Genomic DNA, 20,066 nt, shown 5'->3' with positions numbered 1-20,066 from the left:
TGGACACTCACCCCAACCACAGAGGATGGGATGCCACCGAGGTTTCAGACCTACTTCAGTCTCTCGCCAGACACCCTGACACACTTCCTGGTTAAGGAATCAGTTAAGCTTCGCCAAGAGCTGCACCTAGTCAAAGGCCTGCTCCACACTGATAAGATGGAGAACCTCAAAGTAAAGAAGGCAGGCGCACCTGAAGGGAGGGCAGCTGTTGCCACTAGGGGTGGTGTGTTACCCATCCAGGCAGTCCCTCTTCGGAGTCGCCGCCTGATAGTGGAAGAGTACACTGAGATCTTCGCCGCCTCGCCCAAGAGACGCCGAGACGTGCGGATTCTTTCTTCCACTCCTATAAAGGAAGAGGATGTTGATGAAGATGAGGATCCTGTTGAGTCCGCTTTTGAGACCGAGCAGTCCGCCGCGTAGGTTTTAGCGAAGGCAAATCGGAGTACCCGAGTATAGGGTATCCTTGTATCCGTTTTAATTTGCGCATGTGTGCTTGATGTAAGTCACCTATTGCCTTGGGCAGCCTGTAAGTGACTACGTCACCTAGTTGTCATGAATGCAATTTCCAGTTTGTCAAAAAAATTGTTTTAAAAAAAACTTGGCACATGCACGTATTGGACCCCCTCTTACTAGGAGCAAATCCTTGTACTCCCGAGCAAGGTGGCATTTTGACCTGTTTGTTTCTATGACAGGATGGTGAACGGAACCCGCAACATCACCTTCGGCAACCCCGACGCCGGCTCATCAGGGACGCCGCAGGGAACTCAAGGAGAAGCTCACACTGGAGGTCACCACGAGCAGCCTAGAGACCTTCCGCCACCACCTCCTCCTGAGAACTTGACGATGGCTCAGTTCCTTCAAGCTCTTTGAGAGGAGCGTCAAGGCAGCAATGCCGCTATCCAGCAGCTGACCCAAGTCCTGGTGGACAACCCACCGCGGAATGACTATGGCGATGGTCGCTCTACTCTTTCTGAGTTCATGCGGACTACGCCCCCCCATATTCACGGAGTCGACTGAACCCCTGGACGCTGATGACTGGATTCGCACCATTGAAGACCTCCTTGCGCTAGTCAAGTGCACGGATGATCATGAGAAGGTCCTTTATGCTTCTCACTGTCTCGGAGGCACCGCCAGGGCATGGTGGGATGGATTACAGATCATGCGAGCAAGGCAAGTCATCACGTGGGAGATGTTCAAGGAAGGATTTCGTGCGGCTCACATTCCGCCTGGACTGATGACCATTAAGAAGCGGGAATTCCGAGCCTTGAGGCAGGGCAGTGGAACTGTTAAGGAGTACCTGCAGAAGTTTAATCTCTTGTCAAGGTACGCACCTGAAGATGTTAACACTGAGGCCGCTAAGGTGGAACGCTTCATGGAAGGGTTACAACAGTCCCTGCAATACCAACTGGTGGTTTGCGACTGCCAGACTTTCAGTGACTTGGTTAACAAAGCGCTTATGCTGGAAGACAAGCGTCGTGCAATGGACGACACCCGCAAGCCCAAGCTGATAGGCAGTGGAGGACCCGGTAACGCAAGACCAAGACCGTGGCAGTCAGCACTTGCAAGACCCAACTTTCAGCAGCAACAGTACACGTACCCGGTGTTCCGCCAGAATTATCAGCCTCAGCAGCAAATCAAGCCAGTAGTGAAACCGCCGAACAACGGTGGAGTCAAGACCAACCCTCTGGGCAAGTCACCTGCTTTGGGTGTGGTCAGAGTGGGCACTATTCCAGGCAGTGCCCCAACAAGAAGCCCGACGCACCGCGTCCCAATGCACCCAACCCCGGTTAAGGTGCACCAGGGAGGACCCAGGCCCCCCGCAACCAACAGTTCAATGGTAGGGACCGGATCAATCACATCACTGCAGAAGAAGCACAGGAATACCCGGACTGCATTCTGGGTATGTTCCTCGTCAACTCAACTCCTTCAACAGTGTTGTTTGATTGTGGTGCCTCGCATTCTTTTGTTACTCAAGGGTTTGCGGAGAAATACGGTTTAAAACCCACTTTACTCCGCGGGCAGATGGCAATCCAAACCCCGGGAGCAGTATTAAGGACCAACCTAGGGTGTAGAAGGGTCGATATAGTTATCAATGGGACGAGTTTCTTGGCAGACCTCATTGTGCTTAAATCACAAGGTGTGGAAGTAATCCTTGGTATGGATTGGTTGGCCAAGCACCAGAGTCTTTTGGACTGTGCCAACAGAGCCGTCACCATGATAAGCAACCAAGGGGTCAAGGTCAAGTTCGTCTCTGAACCAGTATCGGCTCACGCACATCGAGTCAACAGTCTCTCCGAGGTAGAGCTTGATCGAGTGCCTATAGTCTGTGAATACCCGGACGTCTTTCCTGACGAGCTACCCGGAATGCCTCCTGACCGAGACATTGAGTTCATCATTGAGCTTATGCCCGGATGGAGGCCTATTTATAAAAAGCCTTACAGGATGGGTTCCGAGGAGTTTGTAGAGCTGAAGAAGCAGCTGGATGAGCAACTCAGGAAAGGGTTCATTCGTCCGAGTGCGTCTCCTTGGGGATCACCTGTTCTGTTTGTTTCAAGGAAGGATGGTACCATTCGACTCTGCATCGACTACCGATCCCTTAATGAAGTCACAATAAAGAACAAGTACCCGCTCCCCAAGATCGAAGACCTGTTCGACCAGTTAAACGGGGCCAGGGTATTTTCCAAGATCGATCTCCGATCGGGATACTACCAGCTGAAGATCTGACCAGAAGATATACCCAAGACTGCATTCGTGACCCGGTACGGTCTATATGAATGCACGGTCATGCCCTTCGGTTTGACAAATGCCCCATCCTACTTCAGGTACCTCATGAATAAGGTCTTCATGGAATATTTGGACAAGTTTGTCGTCGTGTTCATCGATGACATACTAATCTTTTCCAAGTCCGAAGAAGAGCATGAGAAACACCTGAGGCTAGTTCTGGGAAAGCTTCGAGAGCACCAACTTTATGCCAAATTCAGTAAGTGTCAGTTCTGGCTGAACGAAGTTGGATTTCTGGGTCATACCCTGACGGCAAGCGGTTTAGCCGTGGATCAGTCCAAGATTTCTACAGTGACCAACTGGGAATCACCCAAGGACGTGAAGGATGTCAGGAGTTTCCTCGGGCTCGCGGGATACTACCGCAAGTTTGTCGAGGGATTCTCCAGCATCGCTCGACCTATGACTCAGCTCTTGAAGAAAGGCCGGAAGTTGGAGTGGACACCGGCGTGTGAACCAAGCTTCCAAGAGTTGAAGAAGATGCTAACTACCGCCCCGGTATTGGCTACTCCGGACATCAACAAGGAATTCGTGATATATTGTGATGCCTCGGGAACCGGGCTCGATGGAGTCCTGATGCAAGATGGCAGGGTCGTGGCGTACTTGTCACGGCAACTGCATCCGCATGAGGAGAACTACGCCACCGATGATCTCGAGCTAGTAGCTGTAGTGCATGATCTGAAGACGTGGCGACATTACCTTCTGGAAAAGTGATGCGAGATATATACAGACCACAAAAGTCTAAAGTATATCTTCACCCAGAGGGAGTTGAATATGAGACAGCGGAGATGGCTTGAGTTAATCAAGGATTACGACCTCAGCATTCAGTACCATCCCGGCAAGGCGAACGTGGTAGCCGATGCCCTGAGCCGGAAGGCAGGCTCCTTGAACGTCACGCCCAAGGAAAGGTTCCCCGCCTTGTATGAAGAGATGGAGGGCTTAAGACGTGAGATAGTCGAACCAGGGTACCTGGCCAACCTCGAAGTCAAGCCTACTCTAGCAGACGACATCAAGTAAACCCAGAAGGGGCACAAGAGTATCGAAGGCCTCAAGAGGAAGGTGCAAGAAGGCAAAGCCCTAGGATTCTCGATTGATGAGCAAGGAGTATTGTGGTACGGGAAGCTCTTATGCGTACCCAACAAGACCGAACTGAAGGACTTGATCCTGCAAGAGGCACATGACACACCGTACTCTATCCATCCAGGTGGTACCAAGATGTACCAAGACATCCGAGAACGATTCTGGTGGCATGGCATGAAGAGGGAAATTGGCTCCTATGTCGCTAAATGCGATGTATGTCAGCGAGTCATGGCTGAACACCAACGACCCGCTGGATTGCTACAACCTCTTCAAGTGCCAGAATGGAAGTGGGATATAGTCGGCATGGACTTCATCACCGGGTTGCCCCGATCGAATAAGCGTCATAACTCCATTTGGGTCATAGTTGATCATTTGACCAAGGTGGCCCATTTCATCCCCGTTAACACCACTTACGATGGCAGCCAGCTGGCCAGTCTGTACATTCATCGATTGGAGAGTCTCCATGGAGTCCCCAAAGAGATTGTGTCCGACCGCGGCACGCAGTTCACCTCAAGATTCTGGAAGAAGTTTCAAGAAGCTCTCAGAACCAAACTCTCCTTCAGTACGGCTTTCAACCCTCAGACGGGCGGACAGATCGAGAGGGTAAATCAGATACTTGAGGACATGCTCCGCGCTTGTATTTTGGCCCATGGTGCCAAGTGGGAAGATTGCCTACCATTTGCTGAGTTCTCTTGCAACAACAGCTACCAGTCCAGTCTTCAAATGGCCCCATTCAAAGCATTATATGGGCGGAAATGCCGCACCCCGCTCAATTGGTCCGAAACCGGTGAAGGGCTAGTTTTCGGACCAGAAGCACTGCAGGAAGCAGGGGACAAGGTTCAGCTTGTCCGAGAGAACTTGGAGGGAGCTAAGTCAAGGCGAAAGAGCTATGCGGACCCTCGCCGCAGAAACGTGGAGTTTTATCCCGGAGACCAACTGTACTTGCGAGTCAGGCCTCTCAAGGGGACCAAGCGTTTCCACGTCAAGGGGAAGCTAGCTCCAAGGTTCATTCGACCCTTCAAGATCACGGCAAGGCGCCGGGAAGTATCTTATCAGTTGGAGCTACCTCCTGAACTTTCGGTTGTGCACAATGTGTTCCACATGTCACAGCGCAGGAAGTGTTTGCAAGTGCCGACCTTTACAAGGACATTGATCATCAAGCTATTGACCTTCAACCGGACCTTACCTACCGCGAGAGACTGATCCTCATTTTGGAAGAAGCAGAGCGTTGCACCAGAAGCCACACCATCAAGTTTTTCAAGGTTCAGTGGAGCAACCATACCGAAGCAGAAGCCACATGGGAGCGTGAAGACTATCTCCGATCAGAATTTCCCGAGCTGTTTAACGCTTAGCTTAGGAATCTCAGGGACGAGATTCTTGTAAGGGGGATAGGTCTGTCACACCCTGTTTTTCACCCCAAGTTTTCTGTGTTGCAAAAATTAGAGCTTGTTAAAACTTTTTCAAATAATGTTATGAGTGCAATGTCAGCCCTTGTTTGAGTGTATGCTTGCTTGTTTGATGACTCAAACTCATGAAAAACTTATTATTTTGGTCTCATCAGAACCCTTTTTCCTTTACATCAAGATCACCTTCATCATGTTGGGACACACTACTAGCTCATGAAGCCAAGTGGCACTTCCAATTAAAGTTGGTGATCTGATCCTAATATCATTTTCATTCATTAAAAACATTATTTGGTGATTTAAAATATTATTTTCCTATTTTATATCTATGTCTATTTCTAAGGCCAGTAATGATATTTCCACAAGGAAAATTACTTTGGTGCCTTAGAAAATTCTTAGTAAATTCATGGAAGCTCAGAAGGACATTTATTTTCCATACATAAGATTTTCAACCCTATTTTATATTAATATTAATTGAGTAAAACCCTGAAAACCATTTCTGTCTGTTTTAGCTTTTTGAGATGTTTCCAAAGGAAAATATCTCAGTAAATTCCCATAAAATTACAGGAGCCCTCCCAAAACATATTAGGTGCTCACCTAAAATCTCACCTTGATCCAATCTGGGGAAGTGCACTTAAAGAGCCCAAAACCCTCTCTGTCCAGAGTAGAGTTGAATCAACTCTACATTGCAAAGTTTCTCCAATCGAGCTGAAACTTTGCAGAGGTGTTTTACACCCCAAATGAGGACTCCACACCAAAAATGGGATTTGTGAGGCTCTGTTTGACCAAACTTCCTTTGTAAAGGACGGTACTCGTCACTTTGAGACATTTTCAAGTTTGCAAAGCCAAACTTGTTCAATGGAGCTCAGATTTGGTCGAACCCCATGTTTTTACCCCAAGACCAAAGCTGTAAGTTTCATTTACAGTGGTGGAGTGGAAGCACCCCAAGTCACTGTCGAACACCTACTGACAGGAAGGTAAAAACCTTCCTAGCCACTGTTTTACCCAATGTCAAGGCCCCAAACTTGGTGGGTTAGAGCACCAGAACACCCTGAACACCCAGTCAACCAGCCCCTCCCCAATTCCAAGCACAAGTGACAAGAACTCCAATTTGAGGTGCAGGACAGTACTGGCAACACGAGTGTTCCTTGCTCCATTGACCAGCTCGAGCTCCCACTAAACCACAACTGCTAGGCTCACTCCCAGTAACACTCAGGACATGAAGGACACGTCCCAAGTGCCCAGAGCGAGCCAGCATGCCGTGGATTAAATAAAGATGATGAGTTAAATAAAGAGTTTATGAAAACCCCGTCGGGTGCCACTAATGCCCGAGGGTGATGATGAGTTGGTGATCATTTTTGGTGAAGTGATGCACCGGTGATTTTGGTGTGACTATGGTTTCGAAAATGGATTAGATTTAAGATGTGTCGACCGTCCCAACCTTACCAGTACGACCACGATACCCCTTTATGGGATGGGGCTTTGTTGATTACTCTGGTCGGTGCTAGCAAAGAGCCACATTACTAGTGGCGGGAGTGATCGGTGTCACTCTCGTGATGGGGTCGTGCCAGGTAGGACGACTATGCCATTATTATGAGTTCCAGGCACACCGCTGGTCCCTGCATGGTTGATACAGTCCAGAGTCGGTGCTCGTAAGAAGTAGAACATGTGGGCTGGGTACCAATCGAGTGGATCTCTTTGTCTAGTATCGTCAGGGGAAAGATGATGAGCATGTACTGTGGGGACCCCGACTAGCAAGTCGAGTTCGCCGTGCCCAGTGACCCCAAGGATCAATGTTCACTGAACACAGATACTGAATAATAGAGTCTTACATCCAAGTACCAAATTATTACATCAAATGACCAAAAGGTCGGGTTCAAGAGCAAGGCCTAAAGCCCAATAAAACGGATACATCGAGTAGCGGAAACTCATAAGGGCTAAGCGGTGCCCATGCCATCAAGCCTACACCGACAGACATTCTGACTCGGAAGCGTCCTAGATCGTAGGTCCGTCTACGACGGTGTACTCATCGCCAAACTCCGGTCCTTGCATGTCTGGTCAATAACATAACCAGTGGCAAGCCAATGAGTACTTTGAATGTAATCGCAAACAGCCCATGACATATATATGGTAATGAATAACAGTAACAAGTATCCTTAGTGGAATGCAATGTGGTGGCATGATCAGGTATATGCAACAAGTTAAAGAATTACTTTTGAAGAACAGGTTACAGATATCAACATATCTGCTAAGGGCTGAACCATCCGGGTTCACCCTATATGCCAAGTCAACGGACTTGTCATAACCTCAATGAATCAACTGAGGGTTAAACCATCCGGGTTTACCCTATATGTCAAGTCACCGAACTTGATCATATTATTGTGACCATCATGATTATAATAACACCTTTTTAACACCACGCACACACACACTTGGTTTATGCGGAAACTCAGGACGTAGTTTAAGCAGCACCACCCAACTGTCCTTGACCGTGGACACGGCTATTCGAATAGTTTACACTCTGCAGAGGTAGTACGCTGAACCCATGAGAAACGGAATACTTCCATGTCATCCACGACTCGCGGTATATCACATATACCCGAGGTAAGTACCCGATCATCATCTTTCCCCTGACGATACTAGGCAAAGAGATCCACTCGATTGGTACCCAGCCCACATGTTGTACGCCCAGCAGCTGGTGCGCCAGTAGTAACCAGGGTTACTAATGGCGCATCTGTTGGTAGTGCGCCACTACTACAATTTTTTTTCGTTTTTTTTGCAAACTACTAATGGCTCGTTTTTTTTGCAAACTACTAATGGCGCACCACAGCTAGTACTAATGGCGCATCTGTTGGTGGTGCGCCACTACTATTTTTTTTGCAGAACTACTAATGGCGCACCACAGAAGGTGCTCCACCCCCGCGGACGACCCCCCGCACCCTCCCCCGCTCCACCGCCGCCGAGCACCCACCGCACCCTCCCCCGATCGACTGCCGACGACGACCCCCCACACCCTCCCCGACCCGCTCCACCGCCGCCGCCAACCCCCCGCACCCTCCCCCGCTCCACCGCCGCCGACGACCCCCCGCACCCTCCCCCGCTCCACCGCCACCGACGACCCCCCGCACCCTCCCCCGCTCCACCGCCGCCAACGCCCACCCGCACCCTCCCCGGGCCGCTCCACCGCCGCCGCTCACCCCCCGCACCCTCCCCCGCTCCACCGCCGCCGACGACCCCCCGCACCCTCCCCGGGCCACTCCACTTCCGCCGCCGACACCCCGCACACTCCCTTGTCTCCTCGCTCGGTTCCCTCGAACGGAATCGGCCGAGCGCACCACCCACCCTCTCCCTCCCCCCCCAAGCGCCATTGCTATCCAAAAAAAATTATTACTAATGGCGCACCTCTCTGGGATGCGCCATTGCTATCCAAAAAAAAGATTACTAATGGCGCACCTCTCTGGGATGCGCCATTTCTATATAAAAAAAACTACTAATGGCGCACTACATGGGGATGCGCCATTGCTATAAAAAAATCTAATGGCACACCCCTCGGGGGTGCGCCATTGCTAACCCGCACTGCTCAGCGGCAACGGCTTTGGGTCTTCTCAGTAGAGTCACCAACCCACCCAGACCGTGCGTGCTACGCTCCTCCCTCACGCAACTCACCGTGGCCACCTCCTCCCACCCACCGCCGCCGGCGGCGCCATGGAGGTCCGTGGCGAGGAGTTCGCGGTCGGCGTGGTGATCTCCGTGAAGAGCACCCTCGGGGAGGAGTTCGAGGGCTAGATCATCTCCTTCGACCGCCCGAGCAACCTCCTCGTCATCCATATCCTTCCCAAATCCAACCTTTGCTCCCCGCCCCCGTCTCCATGCCATTTACTTCTGCCTCCTGCTCTATTTTTGTGTGCTGCCTGGTTGCTTTCTTTCCATGACAGCGTAGATCACAGGAGGGCATGGGCAGGGCGGAGAGGGGCGAGCGGCGGAACGTGAGGGTGCTCAAGGCCAACTACATCTAGGAGTTCTCCGTCGTCGGCAAGTATGACGACCTGCTCGACCCGGCTGGCTGTGTGCTCGACCTCGCCGCCATCCACGCCAGGGAGAAGGCCGCCCTCAGGTGCCTCATACTGCATCCCAAACCCTTTTGGTACTACTTTCTAGTCATTGCTAGTTAGGCATCAGATGCTTATTTATCTTGTTTGTATTTGAGATGCGGTCCAGATTCAATCAATGGATTTGCTCACTCGAGTTGTAGATGCTCTAATGTGTTGTGCTTAGTTGAGTCATAGTACTGGTCAATGTGCAGCACCAGATTTGTAAGGATCATGCACACTGATCAGATACTCAGATCTCAGCAGAAAATCTCTCTAGATTTATGTATACCTATGGATACATACTAATTCCTTGAGAAAAAAATGTGTATGCTGCTAAAGCATGTGATAGGTTCCTGAACTCCTAAAATGCAGTGCAGCCGCATCTATCTTCATTTTTTGGCAAGACAAGGCGCCATGGCCAAGGTATACAAATAAAGACTGGTCAAACAATGCAAGGTTCTCTCTCTTGACTCTTGCTGTTACTTGTTGCTGATAATGCTCAGTGATAATTCTGAAGTATGGCTACTGTCCCTACGATCTTGATACAAGGTAATAATTACTGAAGGTGTTGAAATTTACATGTGATAAGTTTTTAGGTTTTTTCTGCGAAGATAAGTGATTTTGCATGTGACTGCAGAAATTGATGAAGCAGCAGGGAAGGACCGGACCCGGATGGATGTGTACTTTACATGAGATGGAATGGATACATGCAGATATGAGAGTAGATGGATGGGCATTAAATCGACGGCTCGTTCAATGGATAGCTCCAAAACCAAAGTCTCCGTCGGATGTACGGCGTGCGATGGATGTGATCACACGATGGAACAGGAGAACATTTTGCAGTAAAGCTGGAACATTAATCATTAAGGTGTGGTCGTCGAGCCGCTCCAACGGTGCATGGACAGAGCAAGGGAGATACTTGACGTGAGTCTACCAATATTTTTGTTGTGGGATAGTGTATTTGATTGGTGTGAGTGCTTAATTAGCTACACAGTCTATTATCTGCCAATAATAGTTGCAAATGTTGAAACATTCTCTGGCTACTTTTGAGTTTTTAATGGCCTCTTCAACGAAAGGAAAAATTTGTAGGACTTCAGTTCTTAACTCATAGAGGTTGTTTGATTTGTAGGATATAATATTTCCTCTTCCTCTTTTGTTCTACTCTGCACTCAGTTTCAAAGGAAATGTTCCATTATGCCTAACCTACTGGGTTTCTTTTCTGTTCTGTTTGTCGATGACAATTATGGCATGCAACTAATCCCCGAAGACAATTCATGTGGTTTCCCGTGCTGTAACAAACAATCTCTTATGCTCAGTATATGTAGGACAGAACACGTTATGGCATCCAATTTCTGTCCTGCTCATGTTTTTTCAGTTCCTATGCTCTGTTCCGCAAAGGCTCTAATTGAATTAAGAGTTACTGAGTGAGGGCAACCAGTTGTGTCCTACTAAAATTATGCTTTGATATAAATTTTAACGCAGAGTGAAATTTGTTTACTAATCAGCTATTTTAATTTCTCAATTACACAACTACCATGCTCGATTCAAGCCTCAAATTTTGTTTTTCGGACTTCCCTTTTATCAGATAAAATTAGGAGGTCTAGTTGTTTGGACAAAAGGAGACGTTCATTTTGTTTACAGGTGAAGTAATTATCTAGAAAACATAAAACATCGTCAGAAGTCCATAGCTGATATTCAGAGAGTTCCCCTTGAAAAATGCACTGCGCCTGAACCCCAGTTGAAACACGAAAGCAACGCCGAGCCTTCAACAAATCATAATGATTAAGTATTAACTTTCAGACTAGGTGATTATTCTCTAGGTGATTATGCTATTAACTTTCAGACTTCATACTTGTTATTCATTTTTGTTGGTGGTTCCAAATAACCATGCTCTTACAGGATGATCAAGTATTAACTGCTTCCGGCACCCTTACCTTCTTATGCATACATCACCTTAATGTTCCACACAAAATAATGTAGAAGCACAAGAAAACTGGTTCTTCAGATTCCTCGGTATGATCCACACCCTGATAAGGCTCAGTTGTTAAATCTTTACCATAATAACTTGTCCAATTGTGTCAACCTTCAGGTCCTCTGCAATTTCTTTGCTACAAAAAATATGGCAGCTAGGAGGCATTGCCATTATGCATACATTGGTGGCCTGCCTCCATCGAACTGAACCTGAGCAACGGGTTTTAGCGGCTAATCTTCTCCTTCAATTGGATATGCTGGTATCCTTCTCTATTGAAGCTAGTCTATTTCAGAATCAATCAGATCTGTACCGCAACGTTGACATCTTTTGTTTTCCTTTTGCAACAACATCAACAACAGATAAAATCAAAAATTGGGCCAAGAGCTGCTGTTGTTGTGAGCGCGCGACAGGAAAGGAACGACGCCATAGTCGAGCTAAGAGAAAAACAGGGCAAAAAATTGGTGAACGACGCCATAGTTATAAAATAAAGAATGCATTCACTTAACCCTTTAAAAGATTTTTAAAAAGAGGCTGGATGATATGAACAAAGGAATTTGGACACATTCATGAAGGTATACTGGTCTGATTATTAATTTTATGTTAAATTTTCTCCACGTACTTGTACAATCAAGCAAGATTGAAGTTCCAATTGGGCCTCTTCCCTGGGCGCCACTCTCCCGCTGCTCCTCCGACCCAAGTGCCGACAAAATGGAGCTCGCCAAGGTATCATCCCCCACTATGCGCCCTCTCTCTCATGTTCTGCATGTCCCTGCCATCGGTTACCTGGGGGTGTTGCTTATTTTCAGTATCACACCAAATTCTGTGTGTCTAGTATGAGATTTGAAAAGATGAGATGAGTTGTTGTCTGATTATCATCACATTCTTTTTCTTGTGCTATGTATAGTATGTTTTTGACTATGTTTTATGCCAAACTCCAACTTTAGCAACAGCACTAGAAGTATGTGATGCCTGATGTGGCTTTAGTTAGTCAATTCAGTGTTAACAGCAAGTATTTTTGTTATTAAGATAACCACCATGACTTGATATTTGTAATCTGATTAGCTACTCCTTTGTAATTCTTTGTAGTGGCTCAAACTGTGGTAGATAGAATTTATGTTTTCAATCTTTGCCTTCAGAGAATTTGTATGCTAGGATGATTATGCTCATAATCCATTCACACGGTACTGCTGCAGGCACACTTCATGGACGAGGAGGACCACCCACGACGATGAACATGTGTGACCTCACCCCCGAGCCTGACGAGCTCGACAACGACAACATCGTCAACCTTGATCTCGATGACAAGGTTGATCCCTAGCCTAGTCCCGACACCGAAGAGCAAGCCCGCCTTCTCCAGAGTTTAAAAAGGAGCTTTACGTTCAGGGCATGGTTGTTTGCACAGAGTGGCGGACACTACTATGATCCTTTGACAGATAGTTCTTTGTAATCTGATAGTGTATAGGCCTTCTTCCTGGGGACCTACTGCTCAACTACTGCACTCCTTGGCTGCTACCGACCAAAATATGTCTACATGTTTTGTTTCTATATATTTACAAATATCCTATCGGTCCATTTTTAAAATGTATGGGCGCGGCAACGCGCGCCTTTCATGATCTAGTATGTTTTGTAACCTGTGCAAATATCAGAAAAAATAAAATATATACCTAATATTCATACTAGTGGCGCATCACTCAGCACACTAGTGGCGCACTTCAAAAGCACACTAGTGGCGCATCGTCAATTAGTGCGCCATTAGTAAGCCAGAGCATATGAGTAAATATGACCCTGGGAGGCATACTAATGGCGCACCATAAGCTATACCAATGGCGCACCATAAGCTATACCAATGGCGCACCAGGATCTATACTAATGGCGCACCAGGATCTATACTAATGGCGCACCGGGATCTATACTAATGGCGCACTACTTGGTGCGCCATTAGTATACCAGATACTAATGGCGCACCGTGAGCAATACTAATGGCGCACTGCCTGGTGCGCCATTAGTATACCAGATACTAATAGCGCACTTGTGGTGCGCCATTAGTAAACAAATCTAATGGCGTGATGCTAGTGGCGCACCTATAGTGCGCCATTAGTAGCCAAAATAGGTGCGCCATTAGCAAGCCTTTTCCTAGTAGTGCAGGGACCAACGGTGTGCCTGGAACTCATAATAATGGCATAGTCGTCCTACATGGCACGACCCCCTCACAAGAGTGACACCGATCACTCCCGCCACAAGTAATGTGGCTCTTTGCTAGCACCGACTAGAGTAATCAACAAAGCCCCGTCCCATAAAGGGGTATCGTGGTCGTACTGGTAAGGTTGGGACGGTTGACACATCATAAATCTAATCCATTTCCGAAACCATACTCACACCAAAATCACCGGTGCATCGATTCACCAAAAGTGATCACTAACTCATCATCACCCTCGGGCATTAGTGGCACCCGACGGGGTTTTCATAAACTCTTTATTTAACTCATCATCATGCTCATGATAATATGCCTTAATATTACTTGTCAACATGATAATATCGTGACCCTCACGGGGTAGGGTCAAGTTAAATGCAGTGATTCCACTCTACTAGCCAACATGTCAGTAGCATGATCCTCGTAGATGGTAGGGTCTGCTCATCATGTTTGTGCTCCGAGGATGTGAATATCATTACTATCAACATGCAAGTGCTTCGAAGAAGCCTTCGGTACCATCACATCAATGACGAATCAGCATCGTGATCACATGCAACGGAAAATACTTGCTATTCTAGCATGCATCATTTTATTTACTTAAGTCATGGCAAAAGGGCATGCTTTCCTTGGTTAGCTAGGTATCCGGGGTCTTCGAGGTCTTTCGCTCTTGATCCTCCGTCACTCGGTAACTCTACCGTCGAGAAAGGAATAAATAAATACTAGCTCTGACTAAAACAGATCACAAAGTGCTTTTAAAAAAATGTTGCAAGGCTTGAATAAATTCAGGATATTATTTTGAAAAATGTTTCCTATTGTTTTATTAGCTAAATCATATTTATTTAAAAGCTAACAGAAGCGAACAAGTGCTTTTTAATATCATTTTATTATACCAAAATAGTTTCTGTTATTGATAAATCTCAACTATTACAGAATCAAATACTACTCATTTTTAGAAAAATACTGGTGGAAGAATTATATTTTTCTACTGGCTAAATCTTTTTATAAAAATCATTTAGTTTGCTGGATTAAAACAAAAGAAAAAGGCCAGGGGAAACAGATCCAGCCGGCCCAGCCAGCAGGCCTGGCCACCAAGCACGCGCGGGCCAGGTTCAAACCTGACCTGCGGGCCCCTGGGGTCAGCGTCAGCGGCTGCGCGCGCTGGCTGCCACAGGACACCGACAGGTGGGATCCACCTGTCGGGTCCTTCTCCTACCTCCAGCCAGAGAGGTGGAGATGGACGCCGGCGAGGCTGCCGTTGTCCTCAGGCCTAGCTAGGAACGGGAACGGGTTCCTCGTGCCTCCGCCTACCTGCTCGTGGTCGGGACGTCACCGGAGGTGGTCTGGGTCGCCGGCGAGGAGGTGCTCGTGGCGGAAGGGTTTCGGGTTCATGTTGAACTAGGGGCTAGGGGTATGGATTTGCTCGGGATAGTTAGCGGAAACGTTCCTGGTGTCGAGGGGAGTGTAATGAGAGGTCGGGCAGCGCAGGAGCTGACGTGTAGCCGGAGATCGACTGGAGCTCCGTGGCGGAGGAGCCTCGGTCGATCTCGAGCACCGGGACTCTGCGAGCTCGATTGGGCGGCTAGGGAGTGTCTACTGGTTGTGTTGAAGCTGCTTGGAGGGTGCTGGAGTGCCGGGGGGGTCTATTTGTAGGCCAACGATGGTGACCCGACTCGGGCACGCCGGTGACTCACCGTGGCACGCGTGCAAGCACACTGTGGTGCTGGTTGCGAAACCACGGGTTCGGGACGTGGTTTAGGGCCTCCTGGTGCAACGGTCGTAGAGGGAAAGCGAGTGGGGACGAGCTGCAGCGACCGTGCATGCTCGGCCGCGTCGGGCGCGCACGGGCACACGTCTCCTAAGCTCTTGCGCGAGGGGGAGAGGGTCCCTGGGGGTAGCTTTGCACTGAATGGTTGTCGGGGGAGCGCTTGGACATAACTGGGGAGGCTGGGACCGGCCGAAGCGTCGGCCCCTTGCGGGTGGCTCTCTGCAGCGCGCCTAGAGCGCAGTTTTGGCATGCCACGGCATGCTGGCTCGTTCTGGGGCACTTGGGACGTGTCCTCCATGTCCTGAGTGTTGCTGGGAGTGAGCCTAGCCGTTGTGATTTAGTGGGAGCTCGAGCTGGTCAAGGGAGCAAGGAACACTAGTGTTGCCAGTACTGTCCTGCAGCTCAAATTGGATTTCTTGTCACTTGTGCTTGGAATTGGGGAGGGGCTGGTTGACTGGGTGTTCAGGGTGTTCTAGTGCTCGACATTGGCTAAAACAGTGGCTAGGAAGGTTTTTACCTTCCTGTCAGTAGGTGCTCGACAGTGACTTGGGGTGCTTCCACTCCACCACTGTAAATGAAACTTAACAGGTTTGGTCTTGGGGTAAAAACATGGGGTTCCACCAAATCTGAGCTCCATTGAACAAGTTTGGCTTTGCAAACTTGAAAATGTCTCAAAGTGACCAGTATTGTCCTTTACAAAGGAAGTGTGGTCAAACAGAGTCTCAGAAATCCCATTTTTGGTGTGGAGTCCTCATTTGGAGTGTTAAACATCTCTACAAAGTTTCAGCTCCATTGGAGAAACTTTGCAATGTAGAGTTGTTCCAACTCTGCTCTGGACAGAGAGGGTTTTGGGCTCTTTAAGTGCACTTCCCCACCTTGGATCAAGGTGAGAATTTAGGTGAGCACCTAATATGGTTTGGGAGGGCTCCTATAATTTTATGGGAATTTCCTGAGATACTTTCCTTTGGAAACATCTGAAAAAGCTAAAACAGACAGAAATGGTTTTCAGGGTTTTACTCAATTAATATTAATATAAAATAGGGTTGAAAATCTTATGTATGGAAAATAAATGTCCTTCTGAGCTTCCATGAATTTACTCAGAATTTTCTAAGGGAGGAAAGTAATTTTCCTTGTGGAAATATCATTACTCGCCTTAGAAATAGACATAGATATAAAATAGGAAAATAAGATTTTAAATCACCAAATAATGTTCTTAATGAATGAAAATGATATTAGGATCAGATCACCAACTTTAGTTGGAAGTACCACTTGGCTTCATGAGCTAGTAGTGTATCCCAACATGATGAAGGTGATCTTGATGTAAAGGAAAAAGGGTTTTTGATGAGAGAAAAATAATAAGTTTTTCATGGGTTTGAGTCATCAAACAAGCAAGCATACACTCAAACAAGGGCTGACATTGCACTCACAACATTATTTGAAAAAGTTTTAACAAGCTCTGATTTTTGCAACACAGAAAACTTGGGGTGAAAGCAGGGTGTGACAGACCTATCCCCCTTACAAGAATCTCGTCCCCGAGATTCCTAAGCTAAGCGTTAAACAACTCGGGAAATTCTGATCGGAGATAGTCTTCACGCTCCCATGTGGCTTCTGCTTCGGTATGGTTGCTCCACTGAACCTTGAAAAACTTGATGGTGCGGCTTCTGCTGCAACGCTCTGCTTCGTCCAAAAAGCGGATCGGTCTCTCACGGTAGGTAAGGTCTGGTTGAAGGTCAATAGCTTGATGATCAATGTCCTTGTAAAGGTCGGGACGGTTCGGAACTTGCAAACACTTCCTGAGTTGTGACACGTGGAACACGTTGTGCACACCCGAAAGTTCAGGAGGTAGCTCCAACTGATAAGCTACTTCCCCGCGCCTTGCCGTGATCGTGAAGGGTCCAATGAACCTTGGAGCTAGCTTCCCCTTGACGTGGAAACACTTGGTCCCCTTGAGAGCCGTGACTCGCAAGTACACTTGGTCTCTGGGAACAAACTCCACGTTTCTGCGGCGAGGCTCCGCATAGCTCTTCTGCCTTGACATAGCTACCTCCAAGTTCTCTCGGACAAGCTGAACCTTGTCCCCTGTTTCGTGCAGTGCTTCTGGTCTGAAAACTAGCCCTTCACCGGTTTTGGACCAATTGAGCGGGGTGCGGCATTTCCTGTTGGAAATATGCCCTAGAGGCAATAATAAATTAGTTATTATTATATTTCTTTGTTCATGATAATCGTTTATTATCCATGCTATAATTGTATTGATTGGAAACATAGTGCATGTGTGGATACATAGACAAAACACTGTCCCTAGTAAGCCTCTAGTTGACTAGCTCATTGATCAAAGATGGTCAAGGTTTCCTGACCATAAGCAAGTTTTGTCACTTGATAATGGGATCACATCATTAGGAGAATCATGTGATGGACTAGACCTAAACTAATAGACGTAGCATGTTGATCGTGTCATTTTGTTGCTACTGTTTTCTGCGTGTCAAGTATTTGTTCCTATGACCATGAGATCATATAACTCACTGACACCGGAGGAATGCTTTGTGTGTATCAAACGTCACAACGTAACTGGGTGACTATAAAGATGCTCTACAGGTATCTCTGAAGGTGTTCGTTGAGTTAGTATGGATCGTGACTGGGATTTGTCACTCTTGTGACGGAGAGGTATCTCGGGGCCCACTCGATAATACAACATTACACACAAGCCTTGCAAGCAATGTGACTTAGTGTAAGTTGCGGGATCTTGTATTACGGAACGAGTAAAGAGACTTGTCGGTAAGCGAGATTGAAATAGGTATGCGGATACTGACGATCGAATCTCGGGCAAGTAACATACCGAAGGACAAAGGGAATGACATACGGGATTATATGAATCCGTGGCACTGAGGTTCAAACGATGAGATCTTCGTAGAATATGTAGGATCCAAAATGGGCATCCAGGTCCTGCTATTTGATATTGACCGAGGAGTCTCTCGGGTCATGTCTACATAGCTCTCGAACCCGCAGGGTCTGCACACTTAAGGTTCGACATTGTTTTATTCGTATTTGAGTTATATGGTTGGTTACTGAATGTTGTTCGGAGTCCGGGATGAGATCACGGATGTCACGAGGGTTTCCGGAATGGTCCGCAAACAAAGATTCATATATAGGTTACCGGAAGGTTTTCGTGCATTACCGGAAAAGTTTCGGGCTCATCGGTAGTGTACTGGGAGTGCCGGGAGGGGTGCCGGGGACCATCGAGAGGGGTGTCACGCCTCAAGGAGTCTCATGGGCCATGGGAAGAGATAAACCAGCCCCTAGTGGGCTGGAATAAGTTCCGAGTAAGGCCCATAAGGTTTGAGAAAGGAAAAACACAAGGTGGAAAGAGTTTCCAAGTGGGAAGGTGGAATCCTACTCCAAGTAGGATTGGAGTAGGACTCCTCCACCTCAAATTTCGGCCAAACCTTGAGGGTTTGAGGCTGCATCCTCCCCTCCCTCCCTCCTATATATACTCAGGTATTAGGGCTGATTTGAGACAACTTTTGCCACGGCAGCCCGACCACATACCTCCACGGTTTTCCCTCTAGATCGCGTTTCTGCGGAGCTCGGGCGGAGCCCTGCTGAGATTAGATCACCACCAACCTACGGAGTGACATCATGCTGCCGGAGAACTCATCTACCTCTCCGTCTCTCTTGCTGGATCAAGAAGGCCGAGATCATCGTCGAGCTGTACGTGTGCTGAACGCGGAGGTGCCGTCTGTTCGGCACTAGATCGGAGCGGATCGCGGGACGGTTCGTGGGACGGTTCGCGGGGCGGATCGAGGGACGTGAGGACGTTCCACTACATCAACCGCGTTTCTTAAGCTTCTGCTGTGCGATCTACAAGGGTACGTAGATCTGAAATCCCCTCTCGTAGATGGACATCACCATGATAGGTCTTTGTGCGCGTAGGAATATTTTTGTTTCCCATGCGACGTTCCCCATCAGTGGCATCATGAGCTAGGTTCATGCATAGATGTGGTGTTTGCGTAAGTAAGATGCGATCCTACTAGATACCCATGGTCAGCACGTAAAACATGCAACAACAAATTAGAGGACGTCTAAGTTGTTTTTGCAGGGTATGCTTGTGATGTGATATGGCCAACGATGTGATGTGATATATTGTATGTATGAGATGATCATGTTGTAATAGTTAATATCGACTTGCACGTCAATGGTACGGCAACCGGCAGGAGCCATAGGGTTGTCTTTAAACTAACGTTTGTGCTTGCAGATGCGTTTACTATATTGCTAGGACGTAGCTTTAGTAGTAATAGCATGAGTAGCACGACAACCCCGATGGCGACACGTTGATGGATATCATGATGATGGAGATCATGGTGTGACGCCGGTGACAAGAAGATCGTGCCGGTGCTTTGGTGATGGAGATCAAGCACATGATGATGGCCATATCATGTCACTTATGAATTGCATGTGATGTTAATCGTTTATGCACCTTATCTTGCTTAGAACGACGGTAGCATTATGAGGTGATCTCTCACTAAAATTTGAAGACAAAATTGTGTTCTCCTCGACTGTGCACCGTTGCGACAGTTCTTCGTTTCGAGACACCACGTGATGATCGGGTGTGATAGACTCAACGTTCACATACAACGGGTGAAAAACAGTTGCACACACGGAACACTCGGGTTAAGCTTGATGAGCCTAGCATGTGCAAACATGGCCTCGGAACACATGAGACCGAAAGGTCGAGCATGAATCGTATAGTTGATATGATTAGCATAGAGATGCTTACGACTGAAACTATTCT

At 47.7% G+C, this 20,066-nt stretch overlaps 1 long non-coding RNA gene and 1 pseudogene across 1 annotated transcript; both read left to right on the top strand.

Annotated features, from left to right (window-relative positions):
- Positions 1 to 8,966: 8,966 nt before the first annotated feature.
- LOC123405118 lies at positions 8,967 to 10,045 on the top strand (annotated as a pseudogene).
- Positions 10,046 to 11,242: 1,197 nt separating this feature from the next.
- On the top strand, positions 11,243 to 11,842 carry LOC123403119. Its single transcript, XR_006611408.1, has 3 exons — positions 11,243 to 11,365; positions 11,442 to 11,583; positions 11,684 to 11,842. It is a non-coding gene; the product is annotated as an uncharacterized LOC123403119 (long non-coding RNA).
- Positions 11,843 to 20,066: the final 8,224 nt, after the last annotated feature.

Source organism: Hordeum vulgare, chromosome 6H (genome assembly GCF_904849725.1).
Source record: "Hordeum vulgare subsp. vulgare chromosome 6H, MorexV3_pseudomolecules_assembly, whole genome shotgun sequence".
NCBI classification, from domain to species: domain Eukaryota; kingdom Viridiplantae; phylum Streptophyta; class Magnoliopsida; order Poales; family Poaceae; genus Hordeum; species Hordeum vulgare.
Note: the sequence above shows the minus strand (reverse complement) of the source record. Positions and strands in the feature narration are given on the sequence as shown.